Genomic DNA, 27455 nt, shown 5'->3' on the forward strand with positions numbered 1-27455 from the left:
CTTAAAAAAATCAATCTATTGAAAGGTATAAAACTTCTCCATAGAAAGGCTACATTATTGAGATAAATTAATTTTTTTAATTTATTGAAATAAATTAAAACAACAGAATGAAAAGGGCAATCCTTGGAATGGAAGAAAATGTTCTCAAATCATATAGCTGATAAAGAATTAATGTCCAGAATGTAAAAAGAACAGTGAGAGTGCAACAGAAAATAGACAAACAGCCCAATTAAAAAGTGGACAAAAGATTTGAATAGTTATTTCTCCAAAGTTCTACAAATAGCCAGTAGCCACATTAAAAAAAAAAAGTATTCAACATCATTAGTCATTAGGGAAATGCAAATCAGAACCACAGTAAGATAGCATCACCCTCACTGTCTATAAAGGCCATAATTTGTTTTTTAATGGGAGATAATAAGTGTTGAAAAGTATGTGGAGAAATTGTAACCTTTATGCTTTGCTGGTGGGAATGTAAAATGATGTACTTACTGTGGAAAATAATTTGGCAGCTTCTCAAACAGTTAATCATAGAATTATCATATGGCCCAGAAATTCCACCCCTAAATATATACCCAAGAGAACTGAAAACATATTTTTACAAAATAACTTGTACATAAATGTTTATAATAACATTATTCATAGTAGCCAGTAAGTGAAAACAGCCAAACTATCTCTCTGTTAATGAATCAATAATAAAATACCATAGCCATTCAATGGAATATTATTAAGCAATAAAAAGGTAGGGAATGTTGCTATGTGCTATAATATAGTTGGATTTTGAAAACATTATGCTAAGTGAAATAAACTAGACAAAAATGTTCATATGATATATGATTCCATTTGTGTTAAATATCCAAAATCATCAGATCTATAGAGATAGATTAGAGACTGCCTGGGGAAGCGGGTAGGGGAGAACTAGATTGGTTGTTGAAAGGGTTTCCTTTTAAGGTATTGGAAATGTTATGGAATTAGTGGTGATGCTTGCATAGTACTGTGAATATCCCACAAACCACTAAATTCTGCAATTTAAAATTGTGAATCTTATGTGAATTATCTTTTCAAAAGGTTAACAAACTCATAAGGAATGGTAGAGAGACCTGCTCTACCAGATACCACAATATGTTATAAGGTTACATTGTGTGAGATAGTATGATATAGACAAATAGTTTAGTGCAATGCATTGACATCTAGAACAAAGTCAAGCATCTGTGGGCACTTAACTCATGACAAAACTAGCATTGGAGAGCAGTAAGAAAAGTTATTTTCAATAAATTTTATTGAATCAATTTGGTTTTTCTAAAAGATTTTATTTATTTATTCATGACAGACACACACAGAGAGAGGCAGAGACATAGGTGGAGGGAGAAGCAGGCCCCATGCAGGAAGGTCGATGTGGATCTCGATCCTGGGACTTCAGGATCATGCCCTGAACCGAAGGTAGACGCTTAACCATTGAGCCACCCAGGCATCCTAGTTGAATCAATTTGTAAAATAACGAAGCTATTGAACAAACATTTATTTCAGATAGGTTTTTTGATTATACACAAGATGCAAAAGAATAGTAACATAAGAAAACTTTCAGGAGAAAATAGAGAAGATTATATATGATCATTTTGTGTAATTAGCAGGACACAAAAATAAAAATAGTGAGATTGTTAAATTTGACTGCAGTAAAATTAAGAATTAATGTTCAACAAAAGTCACAATAAGTGAATAGAAGGGTAAGCCATGAGTGGGAAATGTATTTTCACCACATATAACCAGGAAAGGGCTCATAACTAGAAGACGTAAAACACTTCTACAAATCAATATGGAGAAGACCCAAAGAAAATGGATAGAAAATTGAAAATATCTTCTCTATATATGAACCAACACATATATACATGACTAATGCATAGAAATGCATTAAAACTCATTAGTAATCAAGAAATGTAAACTTATTTTCTACTACACAGTAAACTAATGACTAAAATCAAACAGAATACATATTTTTGGATGAATTCGTGAAACAATAGCAACTCATCTCATAATTATTTGGCAAGATCTTCTAAAGTAGAACATATGCACATTTTCTGACATAGTAATTTACTCCTAGGAAATATCCAACATAAGTACATGAACATGTTGGGATGCCTGAGTGGTTCAGTGGTTGAGCATCTGCCTTCAGCTCAGAGCATGATCCTGGGTCTGGGGATTTAGTCTTACATCAGGCTTCTGATGGGGAGCCTGCTTCTCCCTCTGCCTGTGTCTCTGCCTCTCTCTCTGTGTCTCTCATGAATAAATGAATACAATCTTTAGAAAAAGAAGTACATGTACGTATTTTTAAAAGATGCTCATAGAATTGCTCATAATAACAAAAAAGTAGAAACTTTGTATCTTCCAAAAAAGAATCGAATACATAGATTACATAATATTTGTCCAATGGAACATTACAGATTAATGCAAATAAATTATAGTCGCAAGCTACAAGACAGGTAAATTTCACAAATGTGGTGCTAAAAAAAAGAAACTAGACATAGAAGAAAATATAGTGTTTGATTCCAATTGTATAAAGTTTAAAACTAAGGAAAATTAAACTATAGGATGACCAAAACCTCTGGATACATAGGTAGATACATATCATAAATAGTTTATTGAGATTACAATACACAATGCACTCAGTAACATTACAGGATCTGTTCAAAGGGTTGCCCCTCTCTGGAAATGCAGAATCCATATATCCCGCTATTTATGATCAGTATGTGATATCCATGCTGCACTTCCACAAATCCCCACATATACATCTGTGTTGCCTCAGGTGGTTTGTATTCTCATTTGAACCTGTGCTTCAGCATAACCTACAAGAAATAATCAAGTGGGTTCAAACTGTGTGTGTGCATGTATACTGTGCACACTATGCTCATATATTTGTGTAGACTGTGTGTATATGCACACAAAACTCTAGATATAGTGTCAATTCTTTTTCACATTTATTGTATTTTCTACTCCCTTTCAAAGAAAGATATGTGTTTCAACACTTGTACAATATGTTATTTCCAACTTGATTCCTAAGGCAAAAATAAAAGGCAATCTTCAAATGTTTAAAAAAAACCCTTTATTTTATAATAATAGTGGTTAGAAGTTCAATATTTCTGCTCAAACACAGAGAAAGGCAGTCATATTTACAAAAGGCCTCACAATGTTTGCCATTGCCTTTCTACAAGACAACATTTATAAAACCTTTGCATCCCGTGGCAGGTGCTAGGTCTTCTCTTGGGGATTTCTGCTGTTCAGACATTGTCTTTCATTTAAACTTCAAAAACCTTTAAAAAATAGAAGCTGCATTTCAATATAATTTGGAAATTAAAACTCTTTTATTTTTTATCATTATAATATCTTCCATGGATTTACTTTTCTAAAATGAATCAAAGCCCAAACTAATTGCTATCTGATAGCTAGCAAAGGCAGAAAAATTGGAAAAGCTTTTAAAAATGAAGCTTTGGTTTTGCCTCACCCACAGGAAAATTAAATGCAAGTAATAAATAGAGAATTCAAGTACATTTAATAATGATATTCCCTCTTCCATTGAGAACTTAAAGAATAAAACTGAATAACTATTATGGTCACCTGAATAATTGGAAATAGAGTTTTAGAATCAAGACTACATTCCTTTTCTTTGTTTTAATGGCATAATAGGAAATCAAATAAACACATTAATTTAAATGAAAAACATTTTTTCACCTATGCAAATGATTTCCTAAAATATTCTCATCAGTTTATAATATTTGTGATGATTTTATAGAATTATAAAATTTTATTGCATGTAATTTTTTTAAATAGAAAACTAAAGCATCCCCCTCCCACTTTCTTTTTTCTTATTTTTATTAGGCTTGGATTCCTGGATCATCTGGTGACTTCAAGTATCTGGTAAGACATTTTTTGTTATGTAGTATTATCAAATTTTTGTTTCCTTGCCACAAATCTTTGGAGGGTGTTTCTTTTTTTTTTTCTCCTCTCTCAAGCTTAATCCATTTTCCTAATTCCATCCTCATTTCCATCACCTGAGGTTGAATCTCAGAAGGCCAATAGGAGAAGATCAGTTACATCTTAGCACATGTAAAATGATCTGATAAGTCCAGATACTACTTTCAGATTCAATTTCATGGGTCAGGAAATTATTCCAAAAAGCAGGAGCATTTGTTCCTCAAGGATCAAAACTTACCATGGAAAGATTCTGCCCTAGAAAAGATGATTATTTTGGGTAAAATGTAGAAAGTATTAATTGGAAAAATTTTCCTTTAATATCAAATGTGACAGTTGCATTTTGCATAAAAACCATGGGGGCTAAGTATGATGACTGTATTTAAAATTTTTTTCATTGCTAAAATGTTGGTATTATAGCTTACATAATATAAAACTAGAAACACACTGAAGACACTGTTCCTTTTCCCATGGAAACTCTAAAATGTCTTATGGCATTTGCTTGATACATACATTATAGACATGAGAAAGATATATTGGTTAATTAAAAAGATGATGTTAAGGTAGAAGTTTTTCTATTAAATTATATGTTTACAAACAACAGCTTTTTATTCATTTTATTTTTTTTTCCTGCATATATTTTATTTTTATTTTTTTTTAATTAATTTTTATTGGTGTTCAATTTACCAACATACAGAAAAACACCCAGTGCTCATCCCGTCAAGTGTCCACCTCAGTGCCCGTCACCCATTCCCCTCCAACACCCGCCCTCCTCCCCCCTTCCACCACCCCTAGTTCGTTTCCCCGAGTTAGGAGTCTTTATGTTCTGTCTCCCTTCCTGATATTTCCCAACATTTCTTCTCCCTTCCTTTATATTCCCTTTCACTATTATTTATATTCCCCAAATGAATGAGAACATACACTGCTTGTCCTTCTCCGATTGACTTATTTCACTCAGCATAATACCCTCCAGTTCCATCCACGTTGAAGCAAATGGTGGGTATTTGTCGTTTCTAATCGCTGAGTAATATTCCATTGTATACATAAACCACATCTTCTTTATCCATTCATTTTAGAATCTACCCAGTCCTTTTATTTTCCTCCAAATATTATTGAAAGTTTGATAACATTCAAATTCGTATGGTGAGATCCTACTATGTTCTGAATCTCTGTAAGATTATAAAACATTTTATCTCATATTCTCTTATTTAATTTTCTAGGTGAGTATTTTTTTAAGGTTCCTTTATTTATTCATGAGAGACACAGAAAGAGGCAGAGACAGAGGCAGAGGGAGAAGCAGTCTCCCCGCAGGGAGCCAGATGTGGGGATCATGCCCTGAGCTGAAGGCAGAAGCTCAGCTCAACCACTGAACCACCCAAGCGTCCCTAATTTTCTAAAAAATATTCTATCTTGGATTTTTATTCTTGTTTATTAGCCTGGGAGCACCCCATTACATTTTTTAAAGTTTTTAGGGTTGCCTTTTCTGTATACCCAGCTGAGAGTAATAGGAAATTCCATCTTGGCAGAATGTGGATTACAGCCTTCTTACACACCATTATATACTAATAACTGGTTATTGCTTGGTTGGAATGGGAGGGTCGTGAGAGTTCAACATGCCTTTTTATTGTGCATTGGCTCTTGCTCCCAAATGCTTTTCCTGGTTTCTCAGTGAGTACCTTCTGGCCATCTTCTCATGACTTTTCTGTGCAGCTTCAAGCTATCCCAGTCTACACCTTCCGCCAGACAGTAGCAAAGTTGATAGTAAACTGTCATATTTAAAAACGACTATAGGGGATCCCTGGGAAACTTAAACTTCTATCCAGTCCTACTGCTGAAACCACTGGATATGCATTCCCAAAGAGGATAGCCTTCTCAATTCTTCCTCAGGACCAGCACCCCATTGTATTGTGCAGGCGCACATCCCTCCCATCAGGATCCGCTTTCGTGTTCCTTATATTTGAGTCCAGCCAGTTAGTAGATATGTTAATATTATAATAGTCTGCCAGCATTTTACCCAGCCTACAAAGACCAGTTTCTCTTTATTGTACATACGTTTCTAGACGTTAGTGGGATATTGCATTACCTGCAGATAGGATTATGTTGAAACTGCTCCCAACAAAGAAACTCAGGGTTCCATATTTAGCCATAAATAGGAGCAGCAGAAATTTGAAGTTTGTATTTTTCCTTAGCAATTTTTACAAGTCCTGATCACATGCTCAGCCACTAGTTATTCTTAGGATGAGAATGAGGGTTAGCCTCCCATCCCTCCAGTACTTGGTACAAATGGGAAACTTTGCTTAAGCATTTGTTGGGAAGGTGCAGAGACTTGCAGGGTCTCACAGACACCAAAATTTTGATGTCTCCATGTCCAGCATTAAAAATCCCAGAGTTTCTGGATTTTTTCCACCCATAAACCTTTTCTTATTTATATTAGTGTAATTGGAACTTCCTCCTGTAATTATCCTTTATCTTAATTCCACCTTCCTTCCTTATTTATACTGGCAGTGCAGTATTCCAATTCTGATCATCACAATGCATTATCTTCTGTTTGTTTATTATATTTATTTATTTATTTATTTATTTATTTATTTATTTATGAGAGAGAGAGAGAGAGGGAGAGAGAGAGAGAGAGAGAGAGAGAGAGAGGCAGAGACACAGGCAGAAGAAGAAGCAGGCTCCATGCAGGGAGCCTGACATGGAACTAGATCCTGGGTCTCCAGGATCACGCCCTGGGCTGAAGACGGCACTATGCCAAACCTCATGAGCCACCTGGACTGCCCTATCTTCTGGGTTTTCTTCTGTCTTGTAGTTCATCTCATTTATAATCCATGCCTCATAAGACAGACAGATGATTCATTCTAAAACAACACTCTCAGTTGTGTATATTCCACAATGTTTCCTATTAGCATTCCCCCCCTCCCTATCTGTTGTGTAAGATATAAGGGAGTCCCTCCACACATATTCAAAAGCAGTTTTCCTTTAGTGCAAACCAGGAAACTCAGAGCGGGTTGCATTGCTCAATTCTTTCCTCTCTCATCCCCCATTGTCACCGGCTCCTGTCAAGACAGTGATCCTCCCTATCTGCCCACACACCTGCTTTCTATTCATTCATTCATCCCTCAATGTGTATTTCAACTCCCTTTTTCTCCTGGGAGCCTTCATTTAAAAAAATATTGTAGTTTGATCTTCCCTTTCCAAACTCTGTTTTCACGATCACAGAGTTCAGCACTTACTGTCATAAGCTCTAAGTTATTTTTTAATGTATTTTTTGCTCAGCAGTTTTGCAAGCCTATAAATGAGGTAACAATGCCATTTTGTTTTGTTTACTATGGTTTACCTAACACATTTATCTGTGTTTCATAGTTTTCCAAGAAATATTTTCAATTGACTAATTTATTTAAGATCTCACCTACATTTATAAAGACCAAACCTAAAATTTAATTTCTATATTTGTTTGCTTCTATCCAATTATTATTTTAAAGGAAAGAACAATAAGAATATAGAGGAAGATTAATAGTATTACCTGAAACAAATTCGGCATTATAGGGTACACTCTCGAAAATTCTTTTTAGAACATGATTCAAAGAATATAAAATAAATGAGAAAGTCAAATCAGAATAGTACAGAAATATAAATGATAATATGTAAACTATTACAATGTAAATAAATTAAAATATACCCTATTCAGTTATGTTAACTCTCAAACTAAAAAAAAAATAATAGTTACCCTGGAACTAAATGCCAGCAATAAAAATTCAGTTCAATACAGAAGAGCTAACATTGCTATGTTGATGTTGAAAATATTTACAGAAAATCATATTGCAGCATTTTTTCACTTATATAAGATAATGTGTTTAATTCTTACAATTCACTGAATTTTGTATCTGTGTGTGCAATTGCAGCAATCTGTTCCAATTCATAAATTTTACTTTCTGCACCTGGAGTTTGGACCTTTTAAGAGGTCAGAATAACATATGCACAATTATGTACGGTTGAAGGGAATTCATATTTTTAAGCACTCACTGTATATCAGATACTAGGCTAGGTGCTTTTTTGACATAGTCTCATTGAAACCTTCCAATCATAATTTGAGTCATGTGTTTTAGCCACCATTTTAGAGCTAAGGATACTAAGGGTTAGAGAGGTTAATTATTTAATGTGTAATCACTTAGTAAATTAAAAATACTGAGATTTCAATTTATTCTAGGACTCCGGTGACTCCGCTGTTAGGCATTCCCAAAGAAAATGTATCCCAGTAAGGTTTTAATAAAACCTAATTATCCATGTATTGGAGCAATAACCCTGATCTTTAGAAAGTTGATACATAAGTGGTTAAAGAGAGATTTAATCATTGTACTTGTATAGTTATTTGAGAAGATAGAAAGCTTGCTTAGTTTAAATCCAAGCCTGGGAGGACACCTGGGTGGCTCAGTGGTTGAGCGTCTGACTTGGGCTCAGAGCGTGATCCCAGAGTTCTGGGATTGAGTCTCACCTTGGGCTCCCTGTGGAGAGCCTGCTTCTCCCTCTGCCTATGTCTCTGCCTTTCTCTCTGTCTCTCATGAATAAATAAATAAAATTTTAAAAATCAATCAATCAATCAATCCAAGGGGGAAAAATTTTCACAGATCGTGCCCAAATTGTGTGGGTATCTTTTATATGATATATATCTCTTATGTCATACATATTTTATGTCATTTATATCTAGCTGTATCTATCATATATATGATAGAAATATGTCATAAATATGTATATATATGATAGAAATATGCATACATAAACCATTATGTGTCATTAATTACAAAAGTAAAATCTATGGAAAGCCACAAAATCTTTCTGCATTTAGACAATGGTGATTAATGGATACTTTATTCTCTCATTCATGTTCTCAGGTTTTAATGCAAATTTTATGTAAATTTGGCCATCCTCATTTTTTTTTTAACTGTATTACAGACAACCTGCAAATTACACTCATGTGCTTAGCATTACTCATGGAATTTCTTTGAATTAGTATAAATTATTCAACTGGAGTACTGCATCTTCCAGGAATTGAATACTGTCTTCAATAGAGATGGTTTAAAAATATTTCTTGGACATATGCCAAAGTGTTTGATGCTGTAAAATACCCCACCCCTTGAAAATTAAATGTTTGGTGTTAAAATATTTTATGTTTTGTGAGTTTCTTAGGTTGCATGTGAAAATGGAAAGGAACCACACACATATGTCTACCTCATTGTTTTGAATTAGTATATCAAAATATTCCATAAATTTCAAAGCGATATGTAATTACTAAAATTGTTTAGTGTTAGCATGCTATTCTGATGTGAATTGGCATAATGTGAACATAAGTCATATGTTGAGAGACCAAAGGAAGGATTCATACTCATGCCAATTCATTTCTCCATGCATTGCCTTACAATTTATCGAGTAACTTATCAGGCAGTCTGATAGAGGTTGGGTGATATAAAAACAATATGACATGACACAGACTTCAGGGATCATCATTTTATGTGTTCTGTATAATTATTCTTTTACTTTTTTTTTCTTTTTGAAAACTGGTATTGTTTAAAATTCTGAGCTTTTGTTTTAGGCTTTGCATTGTTTCCCTTTACGTTACTGGGATAGCAGGTTATTGGGAACCATGTGGTTAGTATGAGAAATGTTGGTAGTGCATATCAGTATCTAGGTTTCCTTTCACTCTTGAGTATGAAGGAAATTATATTTCCACCTTCCAGTTTTGTGGGGCCATGGGGTTACTTCTAGCTAAGGAAAAGTGTAAGTGTGCTTTTGTAGGCTTTCTGCCTCTGCACAAGATGTATCACCTTGAAATAATGGAGCCATTAGAGTAGATCATCCTGAATGCTTGACTTACTGATGAAAGACAGCTGCTGTGCCAAGTCCTTCAGTTCCATAGCCAATCGAGAAGTCTAAGACGTATTTTTTTGTCTTAAACCACTAAGGTGTTTTTGGGTTTGGGTTTGTTGTTGTTACTGTTGTTTTCTTTGGTTTTGTTATAGCAACACTATGTCTATCCAATCTAATCAAATTGTTCTGGAAAAATGGGCATGGTAGTGTTTGGGTAATTCTAAAATCCAGAGTCTGTTTGTAAAGGTATATTTCAACAATTATTTTTTACTTTAAAATAGTTCTCTCTTTTCACTAAGTAATTTTTCCTTGGCAAAGCAGGTAACACAGGCCCCCAAATTGTAGTCTCGGGAAAATATGTACCAAAATACTTAATAAAATCAGCTATTATTTCCTTAACAAATATCTTTAGATGAACCAAACAACATGAAATAGGGAAAAATATAAGACATATATCTAATCTTGAAATAGTACACCTCAGTTGAAGTATGACCAACTTTCTTGTAATAATAATACCTTTAGCTCTTCAATCATACCTGGCATTAGTGACAATGTTTTCCTTTTTTCTTAAATTAAAAAGATTCTCTATATCTTAGATGATTTTATTGAGGTGTGGTGCTCAGAGTAATCTATGTTTAGCTCTTTCTTTTTTTGGAAGGTTCTAAAGCAACAGCCCCCCTTATGTCTTCTTTTTCTTCTTTTGACTTTTATAGTGGAAGTTTCCATATGCTTTCTCATTTTTACTTAAGAGATGTACTCATTTAAATGCCACCAACATGCCCTCCAGCATCATTTTTACAACAGCTAATTAATTAAACATAACTTATTTTTTTTTACACACAGGACTGGAGTGCAAAAATAATTGTATACAATTACCTAGAATTGAAAGAATTTAAATATACCACAATGGAAGGGGGCACAGCAAATTATGCCTCTTGAAGTATTTCATGCCAATCATTAATAGCCTTTAAAATAGTTGTGGGACATTTAAATTTACCTCTATAAATTTTATTCAACTTTTAAGAATCAGAGCTATTATTACATTTGAAATTCAGCCTGACTTTGGTGTTACATCCTTTCAACAATTTGTATTAACTGTGTCTACTTGTTCCTCTCACCTAATTTCACCTCAGAATAGAGTTCAGGAAATCTTTGTAGGGCAGAACAATTCATTTTGGGGATACTATTAGTTTTTAAACATTTTTCCTTAGCACTGAACAAATTTATTTCATATTAGTAGTTTGCTCCTCAGGGTGGCATAGGACTCACATACTTGCAAAAAACAACCTTTACTCAGTTGAATGCTTGTAGTGTCGATAATCAGACTATATGGTTAACTGTCCTTTTACTGGAAAGTTAGCTTATCTACTTTTCAAGCACTCTCATCTGACAAAGAATATTAATAAAGACTTTTATGAAAACAATTTAAATAAGGATTCCAATAGATTTACTGGCGTTATCTTCTCTGTCTTAGTACTAATACATGGAAAGAATATTTTGTGGTTAATTAAGCACAATGTTCCCTGCTTGATTTTTTTGCCTGTTGTTTAACTCAAGTAGTACTTCTCCAGGTGTTCACCAAAATAAAAATATTATCATAATAGGCTTAATATACATATGTTTATTATTCTCTGTGTTTGCATTGTTATTTCCTCTATTTTGAGTACTCAGAACACTGGACTTACTGTCCGATAAATATCATGTGATACCAGGGATGCTCTATGATTTGCAGCTGATGCCCTGTCAAGTTCTCATCTCTCTCCCTTGGTTTTTGAGAGAGATGCTAAAACAATCATTTTCAGTTTGCCCCAGACTGAAAACCACTTCTGCGATACAAACTGTTGTATTAGAAAAAGATACTTTGAAAAGTTTCCCATAGACATATTGAGGCACATGAAAAGGTCTTTGCATGTGTCACTATTATTTTCTAGTGTTGCTGAATTGGTTTTATTGTTAGTGGGAGATAGATGGTAAGAGATGTTTTTCACAATTTCAGAAATGGAGGAAGGACGGGGAAACATAAAAAGATAATAAAAATGAGATTAAGGAAAGGCAATATTGTACAATATGTTTAATTTCCCTGAAAAAAAATGTAAGCATGGAGTTTTGTTACTGACCCTGTATGCTTTTGTTTGTCATGTAGGTATTGATTCATTGTCAAGTAAATACCTTTTCCCTGTTCAATTGTTTCATTGACATAGAATGTATCTTTTTCTCTATATCTTGCTATTTCTAAATTAGTCCTCAAATATGTATACTTTACTTATTCATTTAAATAGTTTTTCTGCCATATAATGTAGTTCTGTGAATAACTCACTGAAAGCAGAATCTCCAAATGACCACTTATTTTCAGCCATGTATGATATCATACGTATGCATTTGTGTTTTTAACGTATATATAGTTTGCTTTTTCCACAACCACCAAAACTGCTTTGACCTTGTATTTGATCTTTTTAAAATATGCTTTTTATTAAGTAAAATTTTACAATAGTCATATAGATACTTACAATGATTTTTAAAAATCCCTAAAGAATATCACATTTTTTGCTGAAGATACTGAGCAATAATAGTAAGTGGCAAGGTGGGCAGGCTTTAGGAGAATGGGGCTAGGCTAATAGGAATAAATATGGAGGATTTTACATTGTCCTGCCAATGGCTACCTACTTGAGAGTGAGAATCTGACTTCAACCTCTATCTTTGCTTTTGAGATATCCATTATAACTTGGACATGTGTACTGGTTCCTACATATGGAATGCAGAGACTTGACACATATGTGTGACAATGGCAGTATTCTCATATGGATCTCTGAGAGTGAGGATGTTTTTGGTGTAAGATTAAATGAATATAACCAAGGAGATTTCTGAGAAAGATCATATGGAGGATTTATTCTGGAATTAAGTTTTCTTGGTATTATATGACACACCAATACTCTGTTAAACAGACATACAAGTTGTCCATAAGCCATAGTGTAGGATTTATTTTTCTGACCTAAAACTCTACCAAGTCAAATAAATCATGTTTCATAATTAGGTAGCTGTGTAGTTGCTATATTACTCAAAATACTGAATTGGTTGGATTCTATCTCTACTTTTGTAGGATTCCCTTTAGGTCACCTGCTTTTTTTTTTTTTTTTTTAAGATTTCATTTCTTTATTCATGAGGGAGAAAGAGAGACAGACAGACAGAGACAGTGACACAAGCAGAGGAACAAGCAGCCTCCATGCAGGGAGCATGATGTGAGAGTCGATCCCAGGTCTCCAGGATCAGGCCCTGGGCTGAAGGCGGCTCTAAACTGCTGAGCCACCCGTGCTGCCCTGAGGTCATCTGCTTTTTTAAAAGAAATCTCCTGCCAAGAAAGACTTAAAAGAGTACTTCCAATGATTACATGTATGATCAAGTTTTGTTTCCAAGTGTTATTTTGAGAGAATAGTTCTTATAAAAATGTCACTGTATCTTCGTGAAGTACTATAACTTGTCAAAAATATTTGTCTCAAAAACTCAAACATTTCTTCCCTCAAAAAAGAAAATTTGGACATTTTGTTCTATCAACATGTATCTAAATAATTACAAATATTTTCTATACTGAAAAGAAAATCAAGAAACCTGAGTCAAGAGACTATATTCAAATTTAAGGAAATAACTACTGATAAGCCTCCCTCACTAATATTCCTGCAAACCTTCCTTTAGGAATGAGGAAAACCATTTTTCAAATTGTATGTACAAAAGTCTTGATTGGTATTCACAGCTTGCATTTTTATAGAGAAGCTCAGATTTTAGTTGTTCTCCTGTGTCTTTGATTGTGACTGTTCAGTCTGCATTCCAGTGCATTAAAAAGGTTCAGTACTATAATTCTTGTGTTAATTTGATTAATGTACTCTTCCAATGAACACAGAAATGATCTGAGCAGAAAACAACTGAGGTTTTGGCAAGAAATTGTACCACCCATGCCTATTTCTTTAAAAATTCTACTGAAGAGGGGATCCCTGGGTGGCTCAGTGATTTAGTGCCTGCCTTTGGCCCAGGGCGTGATCCTGGAGTCCTGGGATCGAGTCCCACATTGGGCTCCCTGCATGGAGCCTGCTTCTCCCTCTCCCTGTGTCTCTGCCTTCTCTCTCTCTCTCTCTCTCTCTCTGTGTGTGTGCGTGCGTCTTTCATGAATGAATGAATGAATAAATAAATAAATAAATAAAATCTTTAAAAAATTCTACTGAAGAGAATTGAAGTTCTCATTGAAATGTGTGACATCATTGATATGTCAACTATAATTGAATTTTTAAAAAGCATGAAGTCATCATTCCAGAATCCTAAAGTCAGCCTTTATTTTTTTTTAATTTTTATTTATTTATGATAGTCACACACACAGAGAGAGAGAGAGAGGCAGAGACATAGGCAGAGGGAGAAGCAGGCTCCATGCACCGGGAGCCCGATGTGGGATTCGATCCCGGGTCTCCAGGATCGCACCCTGGGCCAAAGGCAGGCGCCGAACCGCTGCGCCACCCAGGGATCCCCTAAAGTCAGCCTTTAAAGACATTACTGAAGTTTTACATTTAACTTCCATAGTAATATCACTCCTTTTTAGCAGAATAGTCTTTTTCTATTGCCAAGCCTCAGATATTAAGGTAAAAAGTTCTCTTCTGATAGAAGACAGATCACATTTCTTGTGGTCAAACATGTATTCCTTGTAGAATAAAGACACAAGTTCAATTTTATTGTGGCATGGTTTTGTTCTAACTAATTCCTATTAAAAAGTAAAACTAACTTTTGCTCACTAAAAATAGTGTAGTCTTATCCTGTCTTTTCCAGTTGTCACATTTAGGAGCATTATTTTGGGGGCTACACTTATGCTTGTTATTATTTTACAATATTTATTTTTACCATGTAGCAGGACTTTAGCATATACTTTATAATTTTATTTTATTTTAAAAATATTATTGTTTATTTATTTGTGAGAGAACACAAGCGGGGTGAGAGGCAAAGGGAAAAGCAGAGTCTGTACTGAGCCAGAAGCCCAACTTGAGACTCCATCCCAGGACCCTGAGATCATGACCTGAGGCAAAGGCAGAGGCTTAACTAACTGAGCCACCCAGGCCCCTAAACTTTATAATTTTAAAATATACTAAGTAAACTTTAAATATCTTCTTTGGGAATTATTCTGATAACTTTTATTTCAAAGCAATGCACAGTTTTTCTATATATGTTCAGTACATTGCCCAAATTTCCAATGTGATCTTGATTTCAGATTTTTACCTTCATATCCTTAAATAAATAAGATTTTTTTAATTTTTATAAGATTTTATTTATTTATTCATGAGAGACACACACACACACACAGAGAGAGAGAGAGAGAGAGAGAGAGAGGCAGAGAGAAGCAGGCTCCATGCAGGGGGCCCGACGTGAGACTTGATCCCGGGTCTGCAGGATCACACCCCAGGCTGAAGGCAACACTAAACTGCTAAGCCACCTGGGCTACTCAATAAGTAAGAATTTAAAAGAACAAATGACTTATTATTGGTTTGAAAAAAATAAATACCCATGGAAACAATATTGTGCTTCAGGAACATCTTCATGCTCCTTGAGATTGGTTTGTAGGCTGGTTCTACTATCGACTTCTCGTGTGACTTAGGACAAACAATTTAAATCTCTAGGTCTTGGGCATCTGGGTGGATCAGCTGGGTTAAGTGTCTGCCTTCACCTCAGGTTATGATCTCATGGACCTGAGATGGAGCCTTACATCGGGCTTCCTGCTCAGCAGGGAGTCTGCTTCTACCTCTGCCCTTCCCCTCTGCTCATGCTCTCTCTCAAGCAAAATAAAATAAAATAAAATAAAATCTTAAAAAAAAAAAACTCCAGGTCTCATGTTTCTCATTTGTGAAATGAGTCTGTCTATAAATTATTTCCAACTCTGGTAATCTATTTTGGATGAAGTTTCACCTCTTCTCCATCTTTGTATTTAGGTAAAGAGTTATATCTTCTTAAATTTGCACCAAAGTTCATGTAGAACTGAACATGAAAATCCCAACAGCATGACGTCATCTTGTCTTGAATGTTGATCTTGTTTCATACGCAGGTTTGCAATGTTATTTTCTCTTAGAAAATAAAATATGTTGGTGTGCCTTCTTTAAAGAATGGCAGTGGATAACTTAATTATTTATCATGTATTTATACCTATTCCTTGACAGACTCAAATAGCATTTTTTCCCATAAAATGTGTACTATTTTCTTCTCTTTTTTCATAATAGCAAAAGGCAGAGTTTCTTGAACTGGCACCAACGCTTAAATCATAAGGGAATCTTATGAAAAAGGTATTTTCTAGAAGTTAAAGATGATTAGAATTTATATTCAAAATTTACTTAGAAAAAATTGGATTTTTTGGATTCAAGTCTTTCCATTACTATTTTAGTCTGAATCCTACTGTACATACTTATGTATTTCTTATGAGAGTATTACAGATGGAAGTATCATGCAGTTCATATGTTCCCATAGTCTTTTTATAAATAGAGTGCCTGATAATCCAAAAGGAAGAGTTTACCATGCCAAGATTAATTGCTTCCATCTACTGTACAGAAAACTGGCTCGTTACCGTTTCCTATTTTCCCTTAACTGCACAAGGTTTGCAGGTCTCCAGGTAAGGAATAAGTGCTGATTATATTCATGGTAAAACTTTCCCTTGGGATTACAAGGCACCTCAGTTCTAAATTACTCCTTCCATTTCTGTTGTTTTCAGAACTAAACTTATAAGATCTTGGTTGAAATGGCCACAAAAGTAATATAAACAAAATGAGTGTTTTATACATTTTTATTTTGAAAGATGAGCTCATTAAAACTTTTATTAGTACTCATTTGACTATTAAAGTACCTAATTTTACATAGAATTACAAATTTTGTGAAAATCACTGTTTAGAAAGAACATTCTTCAGCCTTTCAGTTCTTTGTTTCACATCTGTTTGGAGTAGGGTTTTATTTTTTTTATTTTTATTTTTTTATAATAAATTTATTTTTTATTGGTGTTCAATTTACCAACATACAGATTAACACCCAGTGCTCATCCCGTCAAGTGCCCCCCTCAGTGCCCGTCACCCATTCACCCCCAACCCCCCCTCCTCCCGTTCCACCACCCCTAGTTCGTTTCCCAGAGTTAGGAGTCTTTATGTTCTGTCTCCCTTTCTGATATTTCCCACACATTTCTTCTCCCTTCCCCTCTATTCCCTTTCACTATTATTCATATTCCCCAAATGAATGAGACCAAATAATGTTTGTCCTTCTCCGATTGACTTACTTCACTCAGCATAATACCCTCCAGTTCCATCCACGTTGAAGCAAATGGTGGGTATTGGTCGTTTCTAATGGCTGAGTAATATTCCATTGTATACATAGACCACATCTTCTTTATCCATTCATCTTTCGATGGACACTGAGGCTCCTTCCACAGTTTGGCTATTGTGGACATTGCTGCTAGAAACATCGGGGGGCAGGTGTCTTGGCGTTTCATTGCATCTGTATCTTTGGGGTAAATCCCCAAAGGTGCAATTGCTGGGTCGTAGGGCAGGTCTATTTTTAACTCTTTGAGGAACCTCCACACAGTTTTCCAGAGTGGCTGCACCAGTTCACATTCCCACCAACAGTGTAAGAGGGTTCCCTTTTCTCCACATCCTCTCCAACATTTGTGGTTTCCTGCCTTGTTAGTTTTCCCCATTCTCACTGGTGTGAGGTGGTATCTCATTGTGGTTTTGATTTGTATTTCCCTGATGGCAAGTGATGCGGAGCATTTTCTCATGTGCATGTTGGCCATGTCCATGTCTTCCTCTGTGAGATTTCTCTTCATGTCTTTTGCCCATTTCATGATTGGATTGTTTGCTTCTTTGGTGTTGAGTTTAATAAGTTCTTTATAGATCTTGGAAACTAGCCCTTTCTCTGATATGTCATTTGCAAATATCTTCTCCCATTCTGTAGGTTGTCTTTTAGTTTTGTTGACTGTATCCTTTGCTGTGCAAAAGCTTCTTATCTTGATGAAGTCCCAATAGTTCATTTTTGCTTTTGTTTCTTTTGCCTTCGTGGATGTATCTTGCAAGAAGTTACTGTGGCCGAGTTCAAAAAGGGTGTTGCCTGTGTTCTCCTCTAGGATTTTGATGGAATCTTGTCTCACATTTAGATCTTTCATCCATTTTGAGTTTATCTTTGTGTATGGTGAAAGAGAGTAGTCTAGTTTCATTCTTCTGCATGTGGATGTCGAATTTTCCCAGCACCATTTATTGAAGAGACTGTCTTTCTTCCAATGGATAGGCTTTCTCCTTTATCAAATATTAGTTGACCATAAAGTTCAGGGTCCACTTCTGGGTTCTCTATTCTGTTCCATTGATCTATGTGTCTGTTTTTGTGCCAGTACCACACTGTCTTGATGACCACAGCTTTGCAGTACAACCTGAAATCTGGCATTGTGATGCCCCCATCTATGATTTTCTTTTTAAAATTCCCCTGGCTAAAAAAAAAAAAAATTCCCCTGGCTATTCAGGGTCTTTTCTGATTCCACACAAATCTTAAAATAATTTGTTCTAACTCTCTGAAGAAAGTCCATGGTATTTTGATAGGGATTGCATTAAACGTGTAAATTGCCCTGGGTAACATTGACATTTTCACAATATTAATTCTGACAATCCATTAGCATGGAATATTTTTCCACCTCTTTGTGTCTTCCTCAATTTCTTTCAGAAGTGTTCTATAGTTTTTAGGGTATAGATCCTTTACCTCTTTGGTTAGGTTTATTCCTAGGTATCTTAATGCTTTTGGGTGCAATTGTAAATGGAATTGACTCCTTAATTTCTCTTTCTTCAGTCTCATTGTTAGTGTATAGAAATGCCACTGACTTCTGGGCATTGGTTTTGTATCCTGCCATGTTACCAAATTGCTGTATGAGTTCTAGCAATCTTGGGGTGGAGGCTTTTGGGTTTTCTATGTAGAGTATCATGTCATCTGCGAAGAGGGAGAGTTTGACTTCTTCTTTGCCAATTTGAATGCCTTAATGTCTTTTTGTTTTGGAGTAGGGTTTTAAAAATATGTTTCTTTTCATACTGAGGTGAAAGAGCTCATTGTTATAAATGAATACATACTCTTTTTTTTATTATTTATTTATGTAGTCATACAGAGAGAGAGAGAGAGAGGCAGAGACATAGGCAGAGGGAGAAGCAGGCTCCATGCACCGGGAGCCCGACGTGGGATTCAATCCCGGGTCTCCAGGATCGCGCCCTGGGCCAAAGGCAGGCGCCAAACCGCTGCGCCACCCAGGGCTCCCAATACATACTCTTAATATTGTGATGTCTTCTTTTCTCTGTCTACATAGCCAGAATTTGCATCTAGATTCTTTTTGAAGTTGAGGATTTACATGGATTTAATTATGGTATATTCTATCTTTTTAGCTTTATCAGAAACAGGTGTTTGTCCTTTGATTCTAGAAATGAACCAAAATTGTCCATTCATTCTATTCTTTGTCTAGAATATATTTGTCATGTTTTATTTTACAACTCCAACCAAGGCATTAGTATGACTTTTCATCATTAATGTTACGGAATTATAGAGACATGACTAGTAATATGTCATTTGTTCAAGGACTTAGAAGTCAGATAATCAGCATAAGGCAATTCAACAAACATTTATAGAGTTTTTATTTTGTGCCAAACAGTGTCAAACTTAAAGGATTTACAGTTGAAAAATATACTGCTTTCCTTCAAACTGCCAACAGTATAGTATGGAAAACAACCCATAAATTATAGTAAAGTAAAATACTATAGAAGAATGTAATTTTAAAAATCCCATTTTTTACTATAAAGAAGCTAAAGTTCAGAGACAAAGTAATCTGTCCAAAGTCACACAGGTATTAGAATGATGATTCAGAATAAACTCAAAGTGTTCTAATTTCTTCTTGATTGATCGATAACTAAGTACTATAGAAAGTGAATTAGCGTTTCCTGTACTTTCATCTTTCTCTTAGAAGTGGCACACACACACACACACACACACACACAGAAATCACAGCAATTATGTATACATACCAACAATTAAAATTGCAATGTACTAAATACTCCTATTCCTGCCTTATGCTCAATCCATCTCCTATTATCACTACATTGCCATTAAAAAATACATTTATTTATTTATTTGAAAGAGAGAGAGAGAGCAGAGGGAAGGGAGGAAGGAGAGGAAAAAAAATCTGAGGCAGACTCCCCACAGAGAGTGGAGCCCAAGAGGGGCTCCATCTCAAGACCCTGAGTCCATGTTCTGAGCTGAAATCAATAGTCAGAAGTCTAATGGACTGAGCCACTCAGGCATCCCAACACATCACCATTTTTATATTAACATATATTAATCATCTCCTCTGCTAGATGGCATCTGTTAAACTCACCAGTCACATTGTTGCCTGAAAGTGTTTACCTTTAGATGTTTCATCCGCCCCCACTAACCTCAACCTGGAAGACTTCTTACAGCTATTGGATTCAATCATTCTTCTTTTTTTTTTTAGGATTTTATTTCTTTATTCATGAGAGACAGAGAGAGAGAGAGAGAGAGAGAGAGAGAGGCAGAGACACAGGAAGAGGGAGAAGCTGGCTCCATGCAGGAAGCCCAATGTGGGACTCGAACCTGGGACTCCAGGATCCCCTGAGCCAAAGGCAGACCAACCACTGAGCCACCCAGGCGTCCCTGGATTCAACCATTCTTCAGGTCTTCCATATCTGGAGATTTCTCAAATGTCTCTCTAGCTACATGCTTCCTCCCAGATACCACATAAAGCACTTAATAAACAGTACTACATATCATAGTATGCTATCTAGTATCTAGTATCTAGATAGTATCTAGTACTACATCTATCATAGTATGCTGCCTAATTTCACTATTATTAATAATATTTACAGAAAATAATTTTACGGGCAGCCCTGGTGGCTCAGTGGTTTAGTGCCACCTTCAGCCCAGTGTGATCCTGGAGACTGGGATCAAGTCCCGCATCAGGCTCCCTGCATGGAGCCTGCTTCTCCCTCTGTGTCTCTGCCTCTCTCTGTGTGTCTCTCATGAATAAATAAAAACTTAAAAAAAAGAAAATAATTTTACGTAATCTACATGTCCTTGAAAAAATTAATTTGGGTATAATTGACATAACTTTGTATTAGTTTCAGGTGTACAACATAATAATTGGGCATTTGTATATATTACAAAGTGATCAATACAGTTAAGTCTAATTAATGTCTGTCACCATACATAAATTTTTTTTCTTTTTGATTAGAACTTTTATAATATAGTCTCAGTGATTTTACAATATGCAATACAGTATTAACTATAGTCATCATGTTATATATAACCTTCCTGTGATTTATAACTGGAAGTTTGTATCTTTTGACCTTCTTCAGCCATTTCTCTACCCCTACTCCACCTCTAGCAACCACTATTCTATTATCTTTATCTATGAACTCACTTTTTTTTTAAGATTGCATACAGGAATGAGATCAGTCGGTTGAGTTCTGCCTTCAGCTCGGTTTGATCCTGGGGTTCTGGGATTGAAGCCTGCATAGGGCTCTCTGCTCAGTAGGAAGTCTACTTCTCCCTCTCTCTCCCTTTGTGTGCTCATTCTCTCTCAAATCAATCAATCGATCAATCAATCAATCAATCAAAAAAAAATAACCAAAAGTGGAATTGCTGGATTATATGGTATTTCATATGGTAGTTCTGGTTTTTAAATTTTTGAGGAACCTCCATTATGGCTGTACCAATATACATTCCTGCCAGCAGTGCACAAAGGTTCCCTTTGCTCCACATCCTTGCCAACATCTGTCATTTCTTATCTTTTTTGTAATAGCCATTCTAACAGTTATGAAGTGATACCTCATTGTGGTTTTGATTTGCATTTTCCTGATGATTAGTTATACTGAGTACATTTTTGATTTACCTGTTGGCCATCTATGTCATCTTAGGAAAACTGTCTATTCAGGTTTTTGGCCCATTTTTAAATTGGGTTGTTCATTTTACTATTGAGTTGTATGAGTTCTTTATATAAATTAGATATTAGCTCTGATGATTTACAATTATTATATCCCATTTGATAGGTTGTGGTTGCCTTTACCATGCAAAAGCTTTTTGGTTTCATAGAGTCTCCTGATGTATCTTTGCTTTTATTGCTTTTGCTTTTGGTATCAAATCCAAAAGTCATCACCAAGATTGATGTCAAGAAGTTTACCACCTATGTTTTCTTACAGGAGTTTTATGGTTTCAAGTCATACATTTGAGTCTTTAATTCATTTTGAATGCATGACGTAAGAGAGTGGTACAGTTTTATTCTTTTACATGTGGCTATCCAGTTTTCCCATCATCACTGAATGGTTTTTAAGAGGCATCATTCATGGTATATACTTGTCTCTTTTGTCATAAATTAACCATATATGCATGAGTTTATTTCTGGATTCTTTATACTTTCCATTTATCTATGTGTCTATTTTTATGTAAATATCATGCTGTTTTGATGACTAAATATTTGTAATACAGCTTGAAATCAGATAGTATGATGCCTCCAGCTTTGCTCTTGTTTCTTAAGATTGCTTTGACTATTTGGAGTTTTTCATGGTACCATACAGATTTTAGGATTGTTTACTCTATTTCTGTGGAAAATTCCATTAGAATTTTGATAAAGATTGCATTGAATCTGTAGATTGCCTAAGTGGTATGGGTATTTTAATGATATTGATTCTTCCAATCTATGAACACAAAATTTTTTCCAGGTGTTTGTGTTGTCTTTAATTTCTTTCATCAATGTCTTGTAATTTTCAGGGTACAAGTCATTCACCTCTGTTAATTTTATTCCTAAGTATTTTATTCTTTTTAATGCCATTGTAAATGAGATTGTTTTCTTAATCTTTCTGATAGTTTCATTATTAGTGTATAGAGATGCAACATACTTTGCATATTGATATTGTATCCTGCAACTTTACTAAATTCATTGATTAGTTTGAACAGTACTGTGGCAGTCTTTAGGGTTTTCTAATATTAATAGTCATCTGCAAATAGTGACAGTTTTACTTCTATTCTGCTTTAGGTGCTTTTCATTTCTTTTTCTTGCCTAATTTCTCTGGCTAGGACTTCCAAAACTGTGTTGAATAATAGTGGCAAGAGTGGGCATTCTTGTCTTTTTCCTGATCTTAGAGGAAAGGTTTCAGTTTTTTACTTAGGGTAAAATGTTAACTGTAGGCTTGTTATATATGTATGTTGTTAATATGTAGAGGTACATTCCCTCTGTACCTACTTTGTTGAGAGATTTTATCATAAATGGGTGTTGAAATTTGTAAAATGCTTTTCTGCATCTATTGAGATGATTATATTATTTTTATCCTGCATTTTGTTAATGTGGTGTATCATGTTGATTGGTTTACAAACATTGAACACCTTGTTGTTTACCCTCCACATCTTTGTGATTTTTCTAGTTTTCCTCTTGTAATTGATTTCTAGTTTCATGCCATTGTGGTTGGAAAAGTTACTTGATACAATTTTCATCTTAAATTTAAAAAAGACTTGTTTTGTGGCCTAACATATGTTCTATTCTGGAGAAGTTACTTGTGCACTTGAAACTATATGTATAGATATATAGATAGATATAGATATATACATAGATATAGATGTAGATATGGATACAGATACAGATATAGATACAGATATCTATATCTTCTGGTCTGATATGTCATTTAAAGTTCATGTTTCCTTATTGTCTGTCTGAATTATCTACCCACTGATGAAAGCATGACATTAAAGTCCACTATTATTACTATTTTGCCATCTATTTCTCCCTTTCATTCTGTTAATATTTGCTTTATATGTTTAGTTACTCCTACGAAAAATATTTTTATAGAAATGAATCTTAAAAAGTGGGATTGCTGGAAATAGGTCATATATAATTTTAAACTTTGAAAGGTATCTGTGTGTGTATGAATTGTTCATGTTTCTTGCCCATTTTCAATATAATTTTTTATAAAATTCTTATTGAGTCATTAAAGCTGTAGTATATTAAAATGTTTAAAAATATTTGGGGATTTATGTCTTATTTTCAACTGCATTCATAATGTGTTTTGCCGCCACTAAGAATTTTTATGTAGTTAAATTTACCAGATGTTTTCTTTTCTTTATGGTTTTTAGTTTTCATATCATGTTTAAAAGACTTTCCCATTTCAAAATTCTATACTATTCACTTTATTCTCTTTTGGTATTTTTAGAGTGTTTATTTATTTCAATTTTATTTTAAATTAATCTGAATTAGTTTTGCTGCAGAGCATGCCAAAAAATACAGCTTTAATTTTTTGGCAAAGAATTCACTAATGGTCTCAATTCCATTACTGAGCAATCGATATTTCACTCACTGATTTGAACTAATGAAATAGTATTCTTATTGTCATTAGAATTTCCTTTTTTAAAATATTTATATGCCAAAATATGTTTCATGCCTATAATAAGAGCTCTAAAAGTTATCTCACATTTCCCCAGAATTGTATGGCTCTGGATGAAACCCAAGTCAGTCCTTACAACATTTAGTTTTGATTTTGCAATAGCATTTAGTATTACAATGATTTAGCACAGCAGTTTTTCCTATTACTATGCAAAAATATATTAACTCAATAACATTCCTCTGAGAAAGTTGTTACAAGAGAAAATATGCTATAGCCCTTTAGTAAGGGTAGCAGTCTTACCAATTAGGGGTAAAAAAGGTAACTTCATCTTAACATTTGAAAGGAAGCTCCAGTGAGGCAAATCTGTCACCCTTATTTTTATATTTAGTAATGTGTATTCAGTATTTTTTTTTTCAAATGGGCCACCTGTTTTAAAGATAAATTTGTTCTATTATACCATTATATATCCGCAAATGCTACTTCGGGCACAAGACATTCTATTTTAAATGCGAAACCTAGACAATTAAAAGTTAAACTTTCCTGGGTGCTAGAAGTAGGGAAAGTAATCAATCTTCCAGGACATTCTTTTGAGTGTCCCAGCACTTATATTGTAGAGATACAACTTTGGAGATGAGATCCCCTGATTAATGAGGAAGTTATGAAACTAAGCCTCAGAAAAGCTCTAATTTATAAAGATGGAGACAAGTAGCCATAATTTTAGTAAAACCTTTCTACATATTACAGAAGATCTCTTCTTCCAATATTCTCTTCTTGTGTTTCTTTCTGTTCCTGAGATGAAAAGAGCATGAATGTGCCTCAGTAAGATGGTGTTTATGGCAAGCCCACTGTGACACCTCTGTTGCCTCTGCCATATGCTGCTTTTCCTTTCACAGTTCTACTACTTGTCCTGCTGTCTTTAAATGTAGTGCATCCACAGCTGCTGCCTCTGTCAATAAGGAACCCAAGTCCAACACAAACTTTCGCAGTGGCTCCCAGGGCAGCAGAAAGTACCAGAATCCCACTTTATACCAATGTTTTGCATAACAGAATTCCTGAAGACTGTATAGAATGCAAAATAAATGAATTATTTTTCTATGGAAAACCTGTCCTTAAAAATAATATTAAAAAGAAGAAAAAGCATCATGAATGGAATAGTTTATATAATATCTTCATCTCTCTAGAAACAGTATTTTAGGAAGCTCTGCACTGATTTTTCTATAGTGATCCATCCTTACATGGACCAGCTTAATATTATTTCTTCTGCAGTGCCTTAAAAAGTCATTCATCTATTCTGGCCTTAAATATCATTAATTTAAATATAGTTTGGATGCTCCACTTTGCATTTGGCATAATCTGTTGTTAATAATTTTTTGCCTGGTTGCTTATGATAATCTTCTACTCTCTAGATAACCAAGGACAGCAGTTCGACTCACATTTCTTGCTGTCCTTCATAATGTGTATCATAAAGTCTAGAGATCTAAAAGGACTAGTGATATTTTGGTCCATCTTATCTCATTATTCCTGATTGATCAGAACTACAATCTCCTTTCCCCCCTATGTTTTCTTGGTGTTTGATTCTGTCTCATTTCAGTACCATGCAAAAAGAATCTATGCTTTATGCTTTGTTCTTAAACAAATAATTACAAAAATAAACAGAATAATAAATGGTTTATGTCTGATACTATCTGGCAGAAATACGCTGTAAGGACAAGAATATTTCGTTTCTAAAGTGCCAAATGTGGCATGAGTAATTTACCAAGTAGAAAAATCTTGCCCATTTACAACTATTTTATTTAAAAATTTGTGCATGGCTTAATGAGTGATGACCGTTAGGATTATTTTTCAAGGACCTGAGCAAGTCAAGTTGGACAAGAAGATTAGTGGCTAATTTAGCAAATAAATGTTTTATTAGAATATTGTGTATTCCTCATCCATCATATACCTCATCTTTTCAGTTCTTTGTGTCATTACAGCAGTCACATAACCTTTAATGAAAAACAATAAGTACCATAAAGCAATGTTTAGAGATTTTTAAAGTTAAATTAGGTAATAGACTATTTTTTAATGCATTTGTAGTATCTTTTGGTATATTACTGGGTTTCAAGTGTTCAGATGGAGCAGAACATTTGCTTCATTCTGGGACCAACTGGATAAACTAAACTAAAAAATATTGTCAGCCTAATTTATGTCATAATCCATTGTAGTGTCTGATGGATGCATATATATTTAAAAAAGTGGTGATGCATCACAGAATAGGTGTGTTATCTAGCAGAGATTTGCTGTCAGCCATTCCAGTAGTTTGGAATGCCTTTTTGACAAGCTGAGGAAGGAACCTTTTCTCATGGGGTAGTATTTCTCCTTCCCTGTGGGTTTAATTTGTTTTTGACTGAAAGAGAGCATCATGCTTTTGGCAGTGTGCAAATTAAAAATATTAATGAACTGAAATAAAAAGTAAAATAAAATGTTTTTTTATTATTATTAAATCACCATCAAAGTTTATGTTCATATCTCAGACTTGTCAGCCTGTCAGTGTTTCCCTAGGCTCAAGTAATAGGGGAGAAAATCTGATGAATTTTATTTCTTCAGGCTTCTGGTTATTGCTTATTTCTTTTAGAAATAGGAAATGCTGTTATTTCCTTTTTCAGTCCAGATGGCTACTATTTTCATGTTCACTAATGAAAGAAATCAGAAGTAAGTGAGGAAAATATTTCAATGGGTATTTTATTATTATTATTATGTGTTTGGTTTCAAATGACATAGAAACTCGGAATTAAGTTCTGCAGGTTAAAATCAATGAAAAGCTTGTTTGGCTTTTGTTTTGCTAAGCTGGTGCAAGATCTCAAATCACTAGTGTTGGATTGAATCCTAAAACAAAAATCATGTACATTCATGCATCAAAATGACAGTAATTGTGCCAAGGGAACTGTTACTGGTTTATTTTCCCATTGAACAACTTTGTATATAGTTGGGTACAGCTGTTTAGCTTGGAAGTCATGACATGGCTCTGAAGCAGACCTGTCTGATTATTTAGGTTGTGTGAAACCTTCTCACTTGTAACCCACAATAACTATTTGAATAGATCAGGGTTTCTTAACCTCCACACTATTGACATTTAAGGCTGTCAAGTGTATTATGGGATATTTAGCAGCATCTCTGGCTTCTATCTACCACATGCAGTACCAACCCACCAGTTCTGACAAGAAATATCTCTAGACATTACCACAGATG

The 27455-nt window shown here is 34.6% G+C and overlaps 1 protein-coding gene across 47 annotated transcripts in view; it reads left to right on the forward strand.

Moving 5' to 3' along the window:
* PTPRD (protein tyrosine phosphatase receptor type D) overlaps positions 1–27455 on the forward strand; it is a 2173792-nt gene that overhangs the window by 848592 nt on the left and 1297745 nt on the right. For all 47 annotated transcript variants that reach the window (XM_072728319.1, XM_072728317.1, XM_072728336.1 and 44 more), the window contains one exon: positions 3868–3906. The gene's annotated coding sequence lies outside the window, so the exon portion shown is untranslated. The remainder of the gene's footprint in view (positions 1–3867; positions 3907–27455) is intronic.

The sequence above is a fragment of the Vulpes vulpes genome, chromosome 12, assembly GCF_048418805.1.
Source record: "Vulpes vulpes isolate BD-2025 chromosome 12, VulVul3, whole genome shotgun sequence".
NCBI classification, from domain to species: Eukaryota; Metazoa; Chordata; class Mammalia; order Carnivora; family Canidae; genus Vulpes; species Vulpes vulpes.